General features: G+C 36.8%; 1 protein-coding gene across 1 annotated transcript in view; it reads right to left on the bottom strand.

Annotated features, from left to right (window-relative positions):
- LOC128992312 (homeobox protein SIX6-like) overlaps positions 1 to 22,445 on the bottom strand; it is a 55,397-nt gene that overhangs the window by 969 nt on the left and 31,983 nt on the right. The gene's annotated exons all lie outside the window — the stretch shown is intronic.

Here is a 22,445-nt window from a genome sequence, read left to right as displayed (position 1 = left end):
TTAGTTTTTTGATCAATAAAATAACGCCGCATTATCCAAGACTAAATTCTATAAATTTGTTTATTGAGTAAAATTGTTTGCTTTGCTTTATCAAGTGTGTGATGGTGGAGAAGGTGTAACAACATCAGATCAGCATTCAACGTTCAAGTATTCTCCAACTGTAAGTTTCTGCAAACAAGTTTTCAGAAAGTCTCGTCTCAGCACCAAATCTAGAATAATCCAACATCCGCAATAATTGTCTACGTAGCCTTCTTGTTCACGTTTCTGCGACCTAGTTGATAGCCAAGCTCCAAGGCGACAGGAAGGTGGTGGTTGTTATAGTGTAGTCATATTGGTAACATTGCCTGTAAACAGGACATCCGCGGCACACAATGCTGAGGAAACTGACCATCACTCGGCGTCATTCAGCGGTAATCACTCATTCACTCATCATTCACTCATTCAGCCGTCCATTGTGGAGATTGTTATGCGACTCACACTCCAGTGAACGCTCAATCTGTTGATTCATTCAACGTCTTCATCAAGTCTCCAGTTTGTTTGTACAAGACGTCCTAGTAACAAAGGGTGTGGTTAGAAGTTGATTAGGATTGGACATTTTTCAAACTGATGTTACTACAGTAGCTAGCCTTTAATATTTTAACTTGAGAATCATGCAAGCTAGGTTTGGTGGCGCTGATAAAAGTAAATGTGAATACTTAATGAAAATCACTTCAATTTGCCGACTTTACGGTTATCAGTCGGATTCGTCGAAGTAGCGAAAGAAAGCAGAAATTTTTATTATATTAACTATGTGTATGCTCTTACTGTTCATGGTATTGCTGTGGAATAAATAAATAAGTTAAATAAATAAATAAATAAATTAATTAGCTGATTAATTGTGGTACATGTATATTAGATGCGTCTAAAAACTTCTATTTCGGCGTAAAAGTTTGGTCAGATTATGAAAAAATATTATGGGCTAAGTTAATTATTTATAAAGTTATTTAATTTGAAACAAAATAATAATAATTAGAGGTCATCCAGTGGTCGAAAACTCGACCAAAAATGAGTAATGTACAGACATTAATCTATTATGCTATTTTCACACACGCTGTAAATACATCATGGGATTGGAATTTCTTCCATTTGTTCTGATTTTTTGTTCATATTTTATTTATTTATTTATTTCATACGGAAACACCTTTATACAATAATATACATTGGCAGATTGCACTGTTTTGCATAAAAATATAATAACAATAATGACATGATTGGAAAAAATAGCACTTTGTTGTTATTTCGTCACCAGCATGGCAACCCATAAGGCCCATGTTAATTTTTTTAAATTTTAAATTCATTTTTTGTGATTTTTGTTGAGCCTATTTTAATTTATAAAGGAATTCTGCACATCTACAGGAAAATATATTTTTAACAGTATGCGTAGATTTTCCTGCGATTCACACGAGCTGAGAAAAAAGGTTGTAAAGAAAGAAGCTTGTTTATTAATATATAGATGTCTTTACTATAATAAAAACATGCCACTGCTATCATTTTTGCAATTCCACATCATAGCTATGCTTAAAAACATTTTAAAGCATACAACAATTTTATCATCAATAATGTTTAGACTACAGAAATATAAAATTCATTTGTGCCCGTAGAAAAAAAAACGCTTTTTCGTACATGCAACTTAATATTCTTTGAAAGTAAACTTAGAACTTTAGAATATAAACGTAATGCTCTTACTATTGGCTACCACGGATAACACCAATTAAACCCTACAACTCCCGCCATTTTGTCAGCCTGACTGACAGCGCGGGAATCCTAACCTCAATAACCCCGTGTTAACACCGGTAATGCTTTTTAAGCGCACCGGGGAGCATTTAAGCGCGTTAAAGCCGATAATAGTGACAAAACAGTCCACGGCCAGTATGATCAGATTGTTGTGTAAGCGGCCATTGTGACAACCGCGATAATGGCATTAGTGGCGGGAACGGCGCGATGCCATTGGTCGACTGTTGTTTGTCACTGTTACACCACAGCTGTTATTGTGTTACGTTTGTTACTCCCTATCTCCCTCTTTATCGCTTGTTTATGAAATCTCCCTCGTTAATTGTGCAGTTCTTGCTTTCTTGTTCCGCGGCGGTAATCGTTGCAGAATTAGTTTGCGGAGATAATATATTGTATTATAACACTTATGTTTATAAATGTTATAGTTTGTGATAGAAATAGGCCTACTGCGCAAAAAGAAGAGGGGTGGAGTTGTATTTCACAGTGTTTGGAAGCTTTGCACATAGATAATTAGGCGTTTCTCGTTTGATTGTTTATCTAGATAGTATTTCTTTCTAAATAAAGATTTGTGATGTTTATTTATATCAAAATAACAAAAGACTATTTAGTCCTTATGTTTATCCATTTACCTATGCTCCAATCGTAAAGTCTTTGAAGAAATCAATTCCTAAAATATAAGCTATTTCAAATTTAAAAGGGAAAATTACTGCAGCTTAATTAAGCAACTTATCCTCATATTATACCACGGATTGAAGAGTAGACAACTACTACTGTTTATCCTATAATCTGTGATTGTATTAAAATATAAAATCAAAATAGCCTTCGCTTCTATATATCTGAATGCAAGTAGGCTACTCGACAAACATTATTGAAATTTAGCAAAATGATGATACAAATTTAAGGAAACTTTAAATATTTAGAATGTATTAAAATTTTTCACAAAATTTGTCTGTTGAGCATACAAGCTGAAAAATATTAAAAATCTAAACCAAATCATTAATAATGAGGGTGGCCAAGTTGTTACAGTGTTCTTCTAATCTGGAAGAGTGCTTCGATTCAGAGCGGGGCCGGTTTTAAATCCAGGTGTCTTTTTTCATTAATTTATCAATTATAATGTTATACAAAAAATGGTGTACGTTAAACAGCGGCGCAGTCTAGGTATGGACCTCTCGGAAAACGTAAATACTGTAGATATACCAATGACGTGGAAAAACAAAAATAGAAACACACAAAAATAAGCCGTTATTAACCTGAAATCAAATTAGACTTCACACAACTTATATGTTTTACACAAATAAATAAATACACACAAAACAAATCACTCAAATCTCAGAAAACTTTAAACATTTCAGACATTTTCGTTTTGTTCAAAAATAAACAACTTATTGTCACGAGAGTTCGATTACTTTAAAGCAGGTTTGCCAACTAAGCTGATGGAGTTTGTTTAATGTCCCAATCTAGATGTTCAGATACAGGTAGACTGGTAGACAGCTGGTCAGACAAGACCAGATCAGCTGTTCCTCTAATCTCCAGTTCTGGCTTTTTGTCCCAACCCATTAAACAAACCTTGATCTCCATCTCCAGCGAGGTGTCAGAGAGATTCTAATCTCTCGTCTTCATCAACCCAAGGCCTGAGTGGCGAGTAAATATTGCGTTACGTATGTCAATAAATTATTGGATACATTTATGACTCTATTGCAGTATACATAAAAATGTATGTAAAGAAGGATTAACGTTGTACACAAGTTCTGTATTATTTGTGTAAAGTTAATTTTTAATCGTGATTATAAGTTTATGTAGTTTTAAGGAATACTCGTATGCAATGAATTTCCCCTTTTTAACAGCATTGAATCTGACCCCGTCAGTCTTCAGGTGAGGAAGAACGTTATAACCCAGTACACAGCAACTCTTCCAAAACTCTTCTTGAAGTAAGTTTGTGATATACTTGGACATCGTGTGTTGATTAATCTTTTCTATTTTTAAGTTTTCCAATTTTATTTTTGTTTTCCTTAAAATCCTGTATATTCTTGCAAAAATTGTATTTAACGTGTATTATTTATAGCTATTGTTTTTCCAGGTGCTGCCCGGCATTGATTTTATTACTGTATTTTTAAAGTTCCTTCTTTTATACTTATAATTCAGAATGTGCACCTAACCCTTCAAACCACTTTACTAAACCATGAATTAAGATGTTCATTTGATCAACACCTGTTACAACTTCGACTGTGGGAAAAGTACACTTCTCGTACATCTACAGTAAATAATCAAACAAAACGTCTACTAAAAAGTCAAAAGTCGAATACAATTGTTACATGATTCTACATTCACCCCATAGTCAAATCAAGACATTTTCCAGCCCGTTTGTCCCCCTACAATTTACGAGAGAATCATTGAGTTTCGACTCCTTGTTAACGTCGCTGTTAGGGTAGTCTGATGGGCAATGGTAATGATAATGGTTACTTAGAAGACTCCAATTAGACACAAATTCAAGGGGAGCGAGGAGCCCTTGAATGGGCCGTTTGTAGTCTTCAATCAGCTCAATTTGGAATCCAAGAAGGGTAAAGGCTAGCTGTCAATCAATCATTTTCTCGCTCCCTCCAATGTGGGTCTTCTTCATTGTATGGATCTTATTTTGATTGAATATATTCTGGAAATCTGGGTCAATAGTAGTAAAAACGAAAAATTATACGTTTTTCCAAAGAAATGGTCTTGCGTAAACCCTTAACCTTTTGTTTGATTTGTATCAATTGATAGTCCTATGATAAATGGTATCTGGGTCTAGAATCAGCACCGCATGGAATCGAACCAGCGACCTTCAGAATTGAAGGCGACCTTTCTTCTCAGCTTGGCTACCCAGACAATTTTGCATGACCTACTGTTTCATTCTGACATAGCAGCATGATTCGACTGTAATATTAATGTTTAAAAAATATATATAACCTCAATTCTTAATTTTATCAAATTAATTTACTTGACCAACTGTTGTATAGGATACATCAACAAGTATGTTTTCAGGACAATATCTAAGAAAGTATGAGAATCGAGAATCCAAATTACAAGGGTTTGCATTACTAAGTCAATCAACATGTAGAGATTAACAACGTTTTACATTTTCGACAAACTTTGCATAGTGATCAGATTTAGAAATATATTTAATTTGGTTGACGATTTTTTAATCATATTTTTGGCCAGTGCTAATACGCTAATAGTTTATTCTTCAAACCTTAAACTGAGTTAAAAACATAACTACAGTATCATCATTAACTACAGTTGTTTGAAACCTACATAAACCTACAAAAATCGAGGTTATTTTGTCACTAGTCCTGGGGAATGGTTTTGGTAAGCTTTTTAAAGAAACTTTCACTATTTACAGTGCTGAAAAAACATAATTTTTTAAACATAAAGTTAGGTTCATCATATTGCCAAACTATTAAATAAATATTTTACCAAATTGCTGAAATAAAAGCTAGACTTTATTAAATTTTACCGATTTCTATAAGTTTTAACGATAAAATAATTGATTACAAGTCCAATACTTATGTTTCTGATCCAAACCCCGCTGTCCCAACCTAATGTTAATACTTAACCAGCTAATACTTATTTGCATTGACTTGCTTCATTAAAACTCATTCAGTTAAATTAAAAATTCCAACATATGTCTGGATTCATAATTTCGCCGTTGAAAAAACACGAGTTTCGCCTGTAGATTACAACACAACGCCGCATTTGAATCTACAAAAACTGACCCGTCCAGAATATTTAAGACCCGATCCACCTGCCTAATTACAGGGTAGGAGCGGCAATATTTATATCGTTTATCGGATTCTATTAGTCGCTGATACGAGCGATATGCGACACCTTGGCAAGGAAACAGCTGAGAAATTAGTCAAAACTGACATGCCGAGGTGTAGCACTTCGATAGCGATATATCGATGTTTATCGGGTTATCTCGAGCGGTATTCGGCAGTGCGAGTTTTTGCGAAGAATCTGATTGTATATTAGTCAAAACTGACAAGTCGATGTGTAACACTTCGATAGCGATTTATCGATGTTTATCGGGTTATCTGGAGTGGTATTCGGCAGTGCGAGTTTTTGCGAAGAATCTCAAACAAGGTAACACTTCGATAGCGATATATCGATGTTTATCGGGTACTTTCACAAGTGTTTCAATAGTGTGATTTGTTTCGAGGAATCAGTTGAGAAATTTATTTGTCAAGACGCTTTGAAAGCGATTTATAAACTATGTACTCGTGGCTAGATTTTTTAAATCGATAAGACATTGGCATTCTTTAAAGAATTAATTTATTATTACAGAGTTCGAAATTTTTACAGACAAATATTAGTGCGTATATTCATGAAGTACTTTTAAATAAAACAAAATAACCTAGTTATGTTGGTTTACTCCAGGAGCTCTCGATAGTTATTCTAACATACCAAATTACCAAAGAAATTGAAACAATAAAAAACTGGTGATTATTATGAAAAATAATAGTATAAGAACAATATGCAGTACTACGCTTTAAGATTATAATGTTTTAAATAAAGATTTTTGTTGATTTCTCGTAAACGGGTTACAAACGTCCAGTCTTAACTGGTATTTGTTCCACAGTATTTAAATTTAATCAGAAAGCAAAATGTACTATGTCAGTACGTTAACGATGGATCATTAAATTAAAAATGGACTCACTCATGATGTAGATTTTCCGATTAATTTTCGTATTACCTTTGAAATCTCCTCTCCATTCTGTAAATAAAAAAAAATACTTTAGAAAATAAAACCAACTTACGAAAAAGGCTACTAAATTACAAATAAGGTAAACTACAAATGAAAAAATAACAATAATGCTCTTAACTGATACGTATTTTAAAATACAATTTTTAATGCCAGTTCAAATAAGGCACATTCTTGAAATAATATTTATAGAGGTACTTAAGCTGATTGCAAGTTCATGACAAAACTATATATGATTTCAAATACACTAAACCATTAATGTTAAGGTTTTAGTGTGGTTTAATTTAAGAAGAACTTAACACTTTGGCCATAAAATGTCAACACGTCTATTTGGGAACTCGAATTAATTGTGTGGCTTTCGCGACATGTTATTTTCAACGTAAATATTCTTTGAATACTTCTAAAATATAACGCTTACCGCACATTTGTGTGGAAACTCTTCAAAACTATTAAGCTGTATACATGTCATTCCTTAAATAATAATTGCTCTACAACACCGAAAGAGCCTTTGGGCTTAGCTTCCCAAAGCCGCAAAAACGTGTCAAAATATTCTCATATAAACCACTTCCTGTCGACACAATGCATATTTACTGCCAAATCTCGCGGTCAAACACAATACATTTAGAGTTGGGAGTCTCAAATCCGGATTCCCACAGACGCGGGCTCGACGTCCCGCGGCGCGATTTGAAAATGTTTACCCGTATTGAGGGGCTCGAAACTCATACTTTCTCTCTTGAATGAGGATCGCATTACGTATTGTGCCTGGGGTCGTGGCAGATGGGCGAATAAGTGACGGGCTCATGTCTGACATGCTAATATAGGCCTGCAGAGTACAAGCCGGCTGCAAACGATCCATGCGGGCGTTGGAATTCGGATTTGATTGTCGATTGACTAAAAATTTGTTATAATGCGGTAAAGTGAATTAAGAATGGCTTTAGGGAAGGAAGGTTTCCTAGCATGTAAAACACATTTTTTGATAAATGGATGTACGATATTCAATCAAATGTCACGGCGCTATCATGTGGCTAAAAGTCATCGGGGGTTGGCAGTTTTGAAACTTAAGCCTTTGAAATTCGGTTTTGAATTTCCGAGCTACCAGCTACCTCCTATCATTCTTTATCATTGTGGTGTAACGAGAGAATGAATTTAAAAAGTTATTCAAATCGTAGTGGAGTGCCAAAGGATTCAGGTTGTCAGTAAAGTAAATTCCATGTTTTTGAACATTTGAAGATTTTCTCTGGAACAAGAGAAGATTCCAGCTTTAACTCGACATGACACAAACGTATAGTAGCTCTGCGGGTGGCAACTTATTTAGCCTGTAACATTCCCTTGTCAAAGCATGTTGATGTTGGTAGTCACCACAACATGCGGGCCACTAGTGTCACTCTATTAGACCAAGGGTACTTCACCTTCCCTTTGGTTCCTTGTGGTGTATCACTTGACTCAACAGGGGTGCTGCTAAATTGGAATAGAGCGTGCGAAGTTGAATCTGATAAATGCAGCTGAAATATTTATCTGCTGACACAGAATGATCATATTGGCTAAAGTTTTGTTTGAGTTTGAGTACGTAGCTTTTTGTAAATTATTTAATGCGATATACTCTTTTTTAAAACCCATATTATACAATTATTAGCATTTTCAGGCCACGTCAAACCTCTATTTGTTGATTTGTCAATAAAAGTCCTACTTTTCGTATCACTTTGATGAACTACCCTAGATACCTAGTAGATTTAGAATTTATAACCAAACTACATATTTCTTAAAAGAGCACATCACATATCTTCGCAACCATTGTCTTAGTTTACACACATCATTCTCATCTTCTAAATTCTCTTGAAAGCCCGGTTGAACTCGAACAATCGGAAACCCTAAACTCGCCAATCTGGAGGTCCAGACGGAGCCAGCAGTTCCGGCTCTACAAGACTCAACTTAATTCCATTGTGGTTGTTTTGTCTCAGTGTTTGCCCAAGTCTGTGCGAGAGAGCGCAGAGATGTCCCATTACCCACAATGGGGCGCCAGATCGGCCTTAAACAATCACTGTTTTGGACCCGTTTTTGTTCGTGGGAACGAAACCTCCTTGTTTGTTCAGGCTAAGTGACTTCAGCCGCTCTAATCCGCTCTATTTGCCGATTTTATCCCTCATCCCTCCGCGGACCTCCCCCGCCGGTGGACGTTCTTAATCGATCGTCAGGAATAACGTTTCGAGATCGTAATACTATTTACTCTATGTTTAATATGGGAGGTGTAATGATTGTGTAAAATATTAAATTTGTAGTTGAAGCTTTTACATGTAACCTGAATTATAGATTGTAAGACCTTTATAACGTTTATCGGCGTGTCATCATAAATAGACCGATCGATGGTGAAATAATTCGCAAAATATGTATTCATATTACTTTTAAATGCTTCCGTGTAGTTAACTATTGATAGTAAATGGATTCCTTTCCCATGATACTAATTTCTATATTTTAAAAATGCATAGTCTAGTGTAGACTGTATTATTTGGTAGGTAATACGTGTTCACAATATTTTATTTACTCAACGGTTTGTTTGAGGAGTAGACAAATATATACAGTATATGGATTTTAACTAATCAGTTCCGATGGCAAAAATATATGTAAAGCATTTATTGTGAAAATTTGCATGAAGTGCAAAACAAAACTTGTGATTTTATCACATCGCATCTGTCTTACTATAAATTATCGTCAATATACACGAAGAGGTTACATTGGTAGTAGAGTCAATGGTAGTAGCCTATAGTATTTTTATCGACGACGTTAAAAAAAAGAAAAAAAATATCATGAAAATACCAACCCCCATTCGATGGGTGAATGCCGCCGTAAAACAAAAGAACCGCAGGTAGGCAATCGATATTTTACGCGAGCTAATTTTGAGGAAAACGGAGAAACCCTAGCTGCGGCGGCGGCGGACAAAGGCGCCCCCGCAGAAAGCTGATCCGCCCTTGTTTTCGGCCGCCAGACGTAATAAGCATGACTTGCGAAGCCAGCTCACTCCGCGTAATGCCGCAATCACGGTAAACCGCTGGTTTATCAGCTCTTCATTATCACTAATGCACCGCTAACGAGAGAGATGATAAGATGATAGCCGCACGTCGGGCGCCCGCCGCCATTTTGTCGTCTGCTTTCGGTCAAAACTGTTTTGAAAGGGCGCCATCTGGAGGACGGCGAGAGTCGGCGACGAAGAGTCGCCAGATGAAAGGTGGGAGATGGAAGTCGTGGTGTACGTTGTCAACAGTAAACGTGATGGCGCACGTTTGTTGTATAGAAGTCACTATCATTACAGATACTGTGAAAATGTACCCAATCACATGTGTCCAATCAGTTTTGGCAAGTTTAGAAAGAAACTATCTTGATCAAACCACAAATTTATCTACTCTGTGGTTAATTTAAAAGAGTGTCCGCTGTAAAATACTGTTAACATTTTTATACAACAACTTTTTAATCATGCCAGACGAGAAGGACAGTTTATAGAAAACTTTAGAATGTGCTGAATCCCTAACACTGCCATGTTATGCAAAACTAAAGGGGAAAATAGAACCTCAGAGAAAATCTCGGCAAGCTATGAAAAATTATTAAACAATGGGTGTGTTTTAAGGTTAATTCGATTACAATAGTTGATTGATATGGGATCTCTGATTTAGTGTCTAAATCAAGCGGCAAGTAACTTTTCTTTCATAAAATATCATTATGGTAGACAATTTTTAAATCATTAATCTGAATTTCAAGATTTTGCTAATAAAATTTAACACTGCCTCAATAATACGGCGACGATTGTTGCCAGTTATGTTGAGCTTCCCAGCAGTCAGAAGAATCGTTTTTTTTGCATTTTCAAGCGTAATTTAAACTTTAAAGTGTCAAATTATGATATTCCAAGTTTTTCATAGCTCGCTCGACGATATATTCTGTAGGAGCACTTAGCGCAAGGTCCGCATACTTGGGCCGCCCCTACAGTCGCTGCTACAGCGCAGACCGAGCATTACCGCCTCAACTGAGCCAGAACTAACAATTCACACCTACTAGCGCCATTGTGACGCACTCCCAGCAATTACTATTTACATACAATGGATCGGTGGCGGTGGCAGCGTGGCATTGACACCGAACATAGTCTACTGCATACGTCTACCTACAGGGTACGGTCTCGGATGTTGAGATTTTGAATAAGTGTGCACGGTTTTAGGTACCTACGCTGTTTGGATATTCTTAACTCAATTTTATCCAAGTTTATCGATGGACAAAAAGTATAAGTTCTTTTATCAGTGTTTATATCTATGCCACGAAAAATTGTATACTTAAAGAAGGAAGTGCTGATGTTACTGTAGCATATTCCTAACAATTACTTAGACTCAATTACTTGACTCAATGCTTATACTAAAAATTGCATATAAGATTAACCATCTTTTATAATTATAATTTCAAATTTGCTGTGAGATTGTAAATCAGTCAAACGTGGTCATACCCTCTGCACCCTGCGCGTATATCCAATCGAATCGATGATATGTACTTTTTGAATTCCCAGAAAACAGTGATAAAGATTTAATTTCAAAGTCTGAGAATGACAATTCTTTACCTTAGATAAAACATTGAACCTACTAGATTTATACAGATGAAAACACATTTATTAAGCATTTTGTTTGAATTATACGTATAAAACATATTAAAATTGTATTATTGTTCTGCACCAACATATCCTAAAACATCCTGTCCTTCTCTACATATACAACCTAACATTCAACATCAACTACTCTGCGGCAGAATACACTCTAAACCAAAATTCAAACCCATCTCTACCATAGGAGTCTCTACACAACTCGACATTAAATCTCACTCGACTACTCTGCGGAATATTACTTACACGGTATCCAACACTTTTGCAAGTAAGCAGAGTGAGACGAGACACGGGAGATGATACCACGTAATGGCGGAGCCCGAGGGGCGCAGCCCCCGTCACGCCGAGGGGAGGAACCGGATCAGGCGGGAGCGATAGACGATCCGGCCCCAGGGACCATCGCACGGTCCGCGAACATGAATTTCACGGGGAGCGTACAGTGTAGAAACAGTAATCGCACTAGTGGTTTAATGTGGCCTGAATATTGCTAACTAGTAACTTCAAGAGAAAAGAACAATTCTGAGACTCATTAGGATACGTGTAGAAATGTCGGAAAGTGGGCCTTTTTGTGCAGAGAGTACAATCGAAAGTGTTCAGTCGATGGAGGGTAACGGCTCATAATTTGAACGCAACCTTAAATTTTGTTTCAGACTATTGTAGGCTCAAGTGATCACATCCATTTTATACATTCAAGGAATTATAAGCTGAAGGAAAATTTAAAGTGCACAACTTCTTTGGACATATTGCAGTCCATATACAGAAATGTGAACGGTTACTTGTCATAAATGGAACGAACGAAATGATCTGAGCAGTTGGACCAACCTACGTAGAAACTCGCCAATACAGGAGGGGCAAGTATCCAAGGAGCTAACTAGTATCAAATCTTGACCGGAAGTGTTCACCGTGGACCCTGCTGTAACCATATATAGTTGGCGGCGGCGCAGCTCATGTTATTATTTGTTTTTCATTTTTTGTCCTCGACGTTGATTTTGAGTTGGCTGCTGAAAGCTCGCTATCAGATTTCACGTGGCGGCAGGCTGCTCGCGGACGATATTTCGGTAAACGCACGCTCACCAGATTGGCTCCGCCCGGCTCGTGTTTCCGAAATTCTGGCAAAGCGGCGCTGGCGTGGGCACTTGTCAGATTTTTTCAAATTGATTTTTTTACCTGGTTTCGGGACCTCGTTTTAAATTATCACGAAACACGTGGCGTTGGTATAGTGTTCAGTCTACATTCAGCTGAATTTTGAAGCTACTCTTTTGGAAGGGTAGAAACGCCAATATTTGGTTATAAAATGAATGAAAACAGCTGCTCTGTAGCCAGTATCTCACTCCAATCTACAATGTACCTTCCATTCATATTCAACTTAAAATACGTAGCTTACCTAGGAGGCGTTGCTGTCTAAAAGTTATGGTAATGACGGTGATGATAAATTTAAGTACATAAATTTAGTAACTTCAATCTGTAAATTCCTACTTCTTATATCCTGTAAGTATTCACAGAAGTACACATATAAATTTTTAATATTAGGACAACACGCATTTTTCATACATTACATCCTAAATTTTAATAATGAACCTAAACAATTAAGCATTACTTTTTAATGTATCTACTGCATCAAAACATGACATTTGAGTGCATCCACGTCAATACTGTTAATTTACATCCAACCGTATCTCATTTACACACGCTATGAAAGTGCTCCGGATAAAAACACTAATCCTAAAACGTTAGTGTAGCGGCGCGTGAACCATTATCGGTTACAATTGCGTGCTTTAGCCGCGAGTATCATGGCGTATCATTGGTCGATGCGGCGGAGCAGAACGTGTGAAGCGTGTACGCGTTTATTGATCAGAAACGCTCTGATATCGTGATGATATGTAACTGGAGAGCTGTGCTAATGTTTGTATTGGTGTGTAATATTGTTACGTTACACTGAAACACCGCTTGTTTTGTACTGCATTAACATGAGTCGGCTCATTTGGGAATGATAGGCTTGCAGTGAAATTGGGGGTTTCCCGTTTTAGATGTGTATTGAATGATTACTATACATTTATTTGTAAAAGTGTTGTGTTAGGTTATGTTGCACTGAGTTAGGTTACGGTAAGGCTCTACCCAATCAGACCAGTGCCGATTTAAATTGTTTTACATACAATTTAAATGTCTCTATATCATTAGAGGTACAAAAAAAATATAGATAGCCTTATGTGAACGACGAACGACGTTACCTTAATTCTCCTTCTTTGCACGGTAGTCACTAACACATTTACACCATCTGACTCTATCCTGACTTGGCCTAACCTAACCAAAATCAAACACAGCCTAACCATCCTTATTGTTTACTCTTTCTCGCAGTACAAAGTCAATTCTCCCCTTTCATAGGAAGGAATAGATGGCACAACGAGTCCCCTCACTACACCAGTGCACATAGCTTGACATCACCAAACCTAACAAAAATCCAACTATAATCCAACTTCACTAACGTATTGTACCAAACTCTAACAATTCCTTCCACTCATTGACAAATCAGCGGCATCCCTCTGGTCCGCTTCTTTGTTACACTGCGGTTACCGTAGACTTTCCCAAATTTCAAAACCCGGACTTTTTCTGGAGTGTATCGCGTGACGACCGCAGCGATCGCAGTGACCGACTCGGATGTCGTAGGAAGGCACCGGAAAAAACTATTTAAAAATAAAAGTGGAACAATGATGCGATCGTATCGGCCGATAGGTAATCGGGATGACAAAATCGGGCCCCGCCGAAGCGGATCACGTTACATCGCCATCCGACACTCGACGATCTACAGGGAGATGGGATCTCAGCACAGCGCACAGCCGGCGCAACGCGCAGCCTCCGCACAATACGTGTCGGGTATCGTCTGCGTCAGGGAATAACTGACTGAAGAACAAGTCAATTGAGGAGTTACTTGATTCTGATTTGGTGTCATCGATAGGTCATGATATAGACTTTGTCTGCGGACTATGTGAAAAGTCTTTTACTACACGATGAAGAAATTTCGTAACATAAACTCATCGAAAATAAACTTTACACAGAGTATATAGATAGGAATCTTCTATAAACACGGTTTCCCAACTATAAGTCACAGGACCAAAAAAAAGGATGGTCGTGGGAAATATCAAAACTTTTTCAACGTTTTTCTGGAGCAAAAATAGGGTAAGTTTACAGAACTATCTGAATCGAACGTACCCTTAGCACAGAAACGGATGTAGAATATTCGAGTATATTCAATAATTTAATCGTAGAGAAGGTTTTTATCTTCAAACTAGGAACGTGCTGATTATTAAGTTAGAAAATTGTTTGTAGAGACGGACTAACATGATTCCTATTTTTGAGACGGGGATACAGGGGCTGAATAAAGTAGTAGAAATAAAAGGAAAACATTTGTTTCTTTCTCTTATAACCATTCTGCAATCGATTCGGATTTGTAGACCCCAATTAATTGCTGATACGAGCTGAATTTCCTTCCTTCATATATAAAGGTAAAGTGAAACAAATCGTATGTTAGATATGAAACCAACCAAGTATTGTTGTACGATTCTTGATAATCCCCATATTTCAATCAGCGGCCTACAATTACTGATAGTTATTATTTATTTATTTCTCTGTGGCGGAGATCTCGTGCCGTGCTGATGACGTTGGTCATGCGAGGCCACTTTTCCCCTTCTCGTCTTTGTAAGGTTGAAACTCGAGTATACATCACATATACAATTGTGTTGAATAGAAATGTTTGATGAAGTTGCAATGGGACAACATAAAAGTAATAGATTCAATCTTGTCGTATAATACTTATCTGAAGGAGACCAATTTCATGCTTGATTTGTACAAATTTAATTTTTGTTTCGAAGTAAAAATCTTTGTAGTGTGTGAAAATTAGTCTTAAAGAAAGTCAACTCAGCAGGAAAATTAGTCGTAAAGAATGCGTTACCAACCAACTTACTTGATCGGTATGTTTAAGTGCGTATCCATTCTAAATATGAATGTAAAGTGAGTGTAATATTTATTGAAATTACTTGTCTAGATGTATTATAACCGCTTACGAGTTCAGCTGTTTTTTATCTAACCATTTAAAAGAGCCAGTGATAAAAACAGCTGGCCGAGTTTCAAACCATTGCAATTTTCAGGACTTAACAGGCGAACACTCACACTGATACAAAAGGTTATTCAAACATTTCCTACTAGCTGTAACCCGCGGGCTTTGCCCCGTTTAATTTTTCTAAATTTTCAAGATTATCTCGTTCGCATGGCTCAATCACGTCCTGGTTGAAGTTTGTTCGCTACGCTCACTCACCTTTAGGTTGGAGCTCGTTCGCTGCGCTCACTTGCCTTCAGGTTAGCTCGTTCGCTACGCTAACTCGCCTCCAGGTTGAAGTTTGTTCGCTACGCTCACTCACCTTTTGGTTGCAAATTAGCTGTTGTCATAAACGTAAAAGAAATAATAGTGCTGCACCCTGTTGGTAATCCTTGTAACTTTAATGCTATTGAACATCATAGAACAGAACCATCTTGTTTAATTGAAACAGCTGTAAAGTCCCAACATATCTTGATAAAGTCTTTACTATAATAATTAATGTGGTATTCAAAAAGTATTTTATTGATTTTTGGGTGACATTGGTATATCTTTAGTCCTAGAAAAATAAAACTAGAAACAGTTATTTTGAAGGGCAGCTACTACAGATAATACTGAAATTTAAATAAACATAGTTTGAACTTGACACAGTAAATCATTTGTTATAATTTTGAGAAAAGTACTTACGTATGAATTTACAACTTTTAGAAATTTAGAAGGTAGGCCTATATAAAAAAATAAGACCCAACTAAAAAAATACTTCATTATAAATTTTTACTGGGACACAATAAATTAGACCTGCCTAAGTGGTAAGTTAACTCGTTTGTGGCATCTTGGCACTTAAACTTAATCAAGTGAGTTGATTTATTTTCCTTTTTGGAATGTGACACTGTAAATCATCTTTATTTCTTATAGTTTTGAGCAATCAACTTACATACAACGTAACGATTCTAAAAAAGGAAATTCCGTAAGAAAAAAATACGAACCATTAAAAGGCTGTATTATAAATTTAAAAGTGTATAGAAAAAATTACCTATGCAACCCAAATATGCCTTCACAACTCTGTCCATCCACCCGTATCGATTGCTATTGAAATCCACGCCGAATACTAGCAACTTATAAAATCGTCCAATCAGATCGTGGCAATCAGGATCGGTTGATCAAAGAGAGCGCAAATCGGGTTTCACCGATGATTTGTCAAGCGGAGCGAGTGAGAAGTGAATGAAGCCTGTGACACAGATGATCGCTAATGTTGAAAGTGATCACTAGGGGCGCTATTGTGGTGACCACCTACACACACACACGCACACACACGAAGTAGGTGATTAATAGGCTGTGATGATTGGTTTAATTATAATCGGTGTCATTAACTCCACCCCCCGCCAGGGGACAAGGACAGTTGCATAATGCACTCTGGGAAACTTTATTGAATTGTTGCCTTCGACGTGGAGAGTGTGAGTAGAAAATTGTTGAAAATTAGATGTTCCTAGAAATCAGTAGACATCAGAATGGATTGATATGTTACAGAATCGGCCTATAGGTTTAGTTGGATGTTGGATGCTAATTGGTTCGGAGCTGGTAGTTGCACTGTCTAAAGGATTGTTTGAATGTAGCAAAGGTAAAACAATCATTGAGTTTACGCAAGAAAGCGTTCTATATTGGGCAGAAACACAGGTACTTAACAAACGGTATAAAAGTTGGTCACTTTTGAAAATCAATTTTCAAGGAAAGTATTTGGATCATCAAGGAAAGTCTAGGAAAATGGAAGACTTAACACAAAAGGGAAATTCGAGACTGTGTGAAGCTCCAGACATAGAAGCAGAAGTTAATAGCCGAAAATTGAGGTGGATTAAGCATGCTATCAGAAGAGCTCAAACAAAAAATAAAAAAAGAGAGCTGCTTGGGGCCTTTGATAAAGCAAGTACAGTATGGGGTGAAATCTGGAAAGAAGAAGACCTTCAGAACTTCCTATGAAGTAGACAGACGAAGTACATAACGATTTGACCAAGATGAGACTGAAGGATTTGCTGAGGACCAGAAGACATAGTGGCAAATTGTTAAAAAGTCCAAATTCTACCTTTGGTAAAAATAGTCATGAAGACAGTAATTAAACATAGTCACATGTACATTAATTACTATCAACTCAAAGCACAAGCAGTCATTAAGCATTACAAAGTTGTGGAGTCATTTATTGTGGGAAAGTAACAGTGGTTTAATGACAGTGAAATTACATGAATACGTGACACAAATGCATGCACCGTACACTCCATCACTGTCAGGAAAAGATAAGGTGTCATGAATTAGGCAAATGTGAAATGAAGATGCAGTTGTATTTTTTGTTGTTTTATTCGGTGGTGACACATAGGACAAATGGTATTTTTAAGTGAGCGAAAAAGTAAACCGTGATAATAGGAGCATCAGTGGAATGTTGGAATGTTGATCTTGAATCTAACTCAGGAGCTCATAAATCAAGATTTGAAATCCATTTACTAACTAGTGGGTCTCGCCAACAACACTCTAAAAAAAAACTAACGATATGTACTGATGTTGTAGTCTTATGTATTGATGTACACTGATACATACACTACTATACACAGCTTTAACACATGCAATGTGTCTACGTACCAAGAAAATAATTATTTATTGATTTCTGCTGACGATTAGCACTAACTTATCAACCATCAACAAGTATTATAGAGATGAATGGTGGTAACCAGATCCTTTATAGTCTCAAGTAGAGGTGAAATGATCTCTGATCAACACAGCATCATCTGATAATCACCTGATGCCCCTTGCTGTGCATTGTAATTGTTCCAATAAGTGCTGTTAGTAAACCTCAATAGAATGCGCTGTGGGTCCATCGAGAGTCAAAAAGTCAAACGCTTGATGCTTGCTAGTAATGTGTTCAAAAACTATGACGGTGACAAATTTTACTCGAAGTTGGACATTTTGTTAGGAGTCTACTTTGTAATACTACAAAGGTAAATCAATGGGATCATTTGTTCTGGGAGTACTTTCCAAAGTACCTCGATTGGAAAAAATACTGGATTTTTCTTTAAACATTTTACTATAGTGGTTTGCGACAAAATCACATTGTATAGTCACACCTAATACTTATGAGTTGCCTAAGTATTCCATTTCGGATTTTAGCTGATTTATCTGCACCACTTAATTCAAGTTTGATGTTGCAAGTCGTACTGTATATTCTAAACAATAAAACTCGTAAAGAAGAATTGATATTCGGGAGGAGGAATGAATACTACACTGACATTTTTCAGAAGAATTGATCACATACATGTAATCTTCTTACCAGGAGTAAACTACATCCCTGACAGTGACAACTCAACACTTTACGTCATCATTTCAACCTGTGACATTGGATCAAGAGTCTGACGCAATGAATCAGAAAGGCAAATCCCTAGACCGGATACCACAACAGTGGGCGACGCTGCGAGAGATTAGAGAGAAAGAGAAGGCACATGCTGATTGGGCAAGAACAAAACTCACTCGATCAGCAAGAGAGGCACATCCCTCTTGAGAGTGAATAGCAGTTACTCAGCAACTCGGAGATGTGGGAGTCACTGCAAGTCTCTTTGTTGTTCTTCTTCATCCTTGGCTGTTCATTCACACCTGATCCATTCATTGATTCGAACACTGAACACTCAGTGGGTTGGGAAGTTTTGCAGTGTGAAGGACGAGAGTCTTGGTCGTGTTCGTAAAATGTGATTCTTAAAAGAGGAAATTTTGTTTTTCTGTTTCTCGTTCAAAACTATGGAACTGGTGACACTTCAAATGCAAGCATTTGAGATAAATCCCTTGCGTTGTGAAATCTTCTATCAAAACTGCTCATCCACCTTTAAAATGCTGTAATATAGACCTGACTATTGAAAACTCCTGGAATTTTATCTTCATCTTCTCACGGTGTTTATTTACTGTAGTAACGCAATAATAAGTAACGCAGTACTAATGATTTGCTGGATTTTTGTGTGCAGCAAATCAACCCCTAAATATTTATTTTTATAGGCAAATTACGTGTCAATTTAAAACTCTTATCCTCTAGATGTGCCTTTTGTTTGTTTGGATGATATCTCGTGAAAGCCATTCCTGTTACAGGCTTTTACAATTTCAGAGTCTGTGCTGAACTCTGTTGTCATTTGTCAATCATCTGAACTGTTTCCTGTTTGCATTTGTTTACGTCAAAACAAATGGCCATGATACAATTTTGTTTACATCCATATAGACCAGTCAGTAGAGGTTCAAATAGGGTGGTCAAATTGCAAACGGTGGGGTAGTAAATTTTATTTTTGCAGCTTGTATATATAAGAGTGTCAGAAAGTAAATACCAAAAAGGGGGTATTCCGTAGTTGATGATGATGATGATTTTTCATAGTATCTTTATTGATGTTTTAGGGAATTAAGTAAAATATTATAAAGTTATTCGTTTAAAATGTAAATAAGATATTTTGTGTTTTCATAGTTTCCTTCATTAGCACTTGTAATCTTTCTAAGATGCCTCGAAGAGATCTCGCTCGCAATGAAAATAATAGGGAACGCAATGCAAATAATGAGGATATGAAGAGAAATAATCGTTTTCACCCTTATCAAATATATAAAATATATCACGGATTTTGAAGTCACCAAGTGACGCAGGCTGCTAGTAGTTAATCTAGGGTTAATCTAGTAGTTAATCATAAATTACTATTTTGTGGAAAATGCGACAATATTTTGTCACGGCGCCCACACAATCTTTGATTTCGTAAAATATCATAAGATATAGTATTATATTTTAAAATCAATGTATGGGTCTTGCTTGAAGATTTTTTTATATATAGAAAGATATCGCTATTTAGAGACCTGTGTTTCTTGTTTCCCAGGTTCTGGTATGTTATTCTTGGGTCAAAAACCACTAGCACACAGCATCAACAAATGTTTGGTCTACATATTGTATAAGTTTGTATACTCAGCACTTGAATCTTTGACTCATTGAATCTTTTAAAGCTGTCAGAATGAAAGAACAAGCGACAGATAATGGAGAGGTGGGAGGCAGAGGGCGGATTAAGTTGAATATTCATATTGTAAAGTCAAGAACACACATCGGCGGGAGAAAGGACGACTTTGTTGCCAGCAGTTGTTAGTTACTAAGCCTCTGATTAAAATTAAATTTTTCACCAAGATTCGACAAACTTCTCAATCAGAGGGGAGAAAACTCGGAGTAGAGCGGAGATAAAATGAAGAGTGAAACGTTTTGTGTAACACAATGTGTTGTATTTACCATATACTTCTTTACTTAAATACTTCCTTATGGTAAAAAAAAATTAGAAAAAACCGTCGCAACTATTACTTAAACTTTCTTTCTAGATGTTATTTTTCCTTCAGTAGACCTTGTATTTTTGAGACGTTGGATCGTTCCTTCAAGAATTGAGTATGATTAATCCATGCTTTAATCCTGGATTTGTCCATATGTGCTTCAGGCCTGTACGTGAAATGGCATCAGGCAACGAAAGATGTGAGCAAGTACGTACAGATACAGATACAGCACAAGATCTAACTGTGAATCAATTATTAATTGATAATTGATGTGGTGGTAAACAATTGTATAAGGCGCCCAAAACGCAAATGCCACATTTTACTAGTCTTAAAGTTTAAATCTACAATTTCAACGAACCCTGACTATTTCTTTCAAAAATTCGAAATACGAAAACACCTTTCTAAAAAATATCAACACAATTTAAAAACCTCTGAAATATAGCTTTGCCATTCAACCAAACCCCGTTTGTTGTAACTTTTGACTCATATGAACATGTTTAATCTTAAACGCTCATAAAAGAACCGAGTTACAAAGACTCGAAATAATTCCGTCTCACCGCACAACAATTACGACCGAAAACAAACGCAAACTCGACATACATGAAAGCGAAACTCATTTGGTCTCTTTGAGAGCGGCAAATGACTTGAGATAGGGTTACAATGGGTAGGCGAGCCTCGGGCTCAATCTGAACATGCCGTTAACCCGATGAGCTCGGTGAGCCCACAGTGGCTGAAGGGAGGGGGGGACATGCGCAAGGCACAATTTTATTACTCACCGCCGAGGCTAATTTGGTTAACAACCTTCCCCCCCCCCTACAAACCGCCCCCAGCGGGTCTTTACATATTGCCACCACTTTATAAACATTGCTGTACCGCAGTCGCTTACTGCCAAACAATCCAACAATCCAACAACCACCCCTAACTGTCTGTTACAATACAGTTAGATTGAGTAACGTCTCTGTTTTGTGTATTTTGCAAGGTTGGTTTCACTGGGGATGTTTCGTCCATTTTGGTTTTTGTTTAACGATGGTGACTCTGGGTCGAATTTGTACAAGATAGATTGGACAGAAGGGTATGGGGTACCTTTGGGTGTAAAAAGTTGTATGCAATTTATTTAATTGGTCTAATAAAGCGTATTTTTTCCATGTAAACTGAATTTTGAAAAATAAACGTACAATACAGTACTCGAAACGTGATAGGTTGGTCTCGAAAATACAATTCTCCATAGTATTTGACTATTCAGATTCCAAAGCTTTTACAGTTTAATGAAAAGAATTGTTTTACTTTTTTTCCTAATCCTAGGTACTTTTTTTTTAAGAGGTTGGCGGCCTCTTTTAACCTTGCATTTGCCCGTCCACATAGACTAAGCGCCCGTGCGTGAATCGTTTACAGCAAAGCAAGGAGTGACTACTATTCTCTAATACGAGCTATGTCTGTCTGTCTGTAATTTATATCTCAAAATCCAGCGGAAGGATTTTTACCAAATTTTAAGATTGAATAGAAGAGTATGGGGTTTCTTAGGGTATGAAAAATTGTTAGCAATTTAATGTGTTTATATAAGGAAACCGGGCTTTGTAGTACTGTACAAATAAACGTACATAATACTGTCACAATACAGAACTTGACACGTGATATGTTGGTCTCTAAAATACAATTCATACTGTTGGTATATTCTAATAGTCCCGAAACTTTAAAAGTTTAATAAAAATAATTGTTTGACTTGTTACAGAATAGACAGTTCTAGAAGGGCGTTTCGTAGTTGAAGTACTGTTCTCGACAAGATAATGAATTCCTGATTTTCTCTTTACAAACAAACTACTAAAATGCATTTCTTCCAAAAATATACAGAAAACCGGCAATTCTGTGGAGTCTAATTATCAAATTTATTTTTTAACACTTCAGATGCCTGCAAGTCCCGGGAT

This window comes from Macrosteles quadrilineatus, unplaced genomic scaffold, assembly GCF_028750875.1.
Source record: "Macrosteles quadrilineatus isolate MER2022 unplaced genomic scaffold, UCM_ALF_1.0 Scaffold_4__1_contigs__length_99947679, whole genome shotgun sequence".
Taxonomy (NCBI): Eukaryota; Metazoa; Arthropoda; class Insecta; order Hemiptera; family Cicadellidae; genus Macrosteles; species Macrosteles quadrilineatus.
This window is presented reverse-complemented; position numbering and strand designations above follow the sequence as displayed.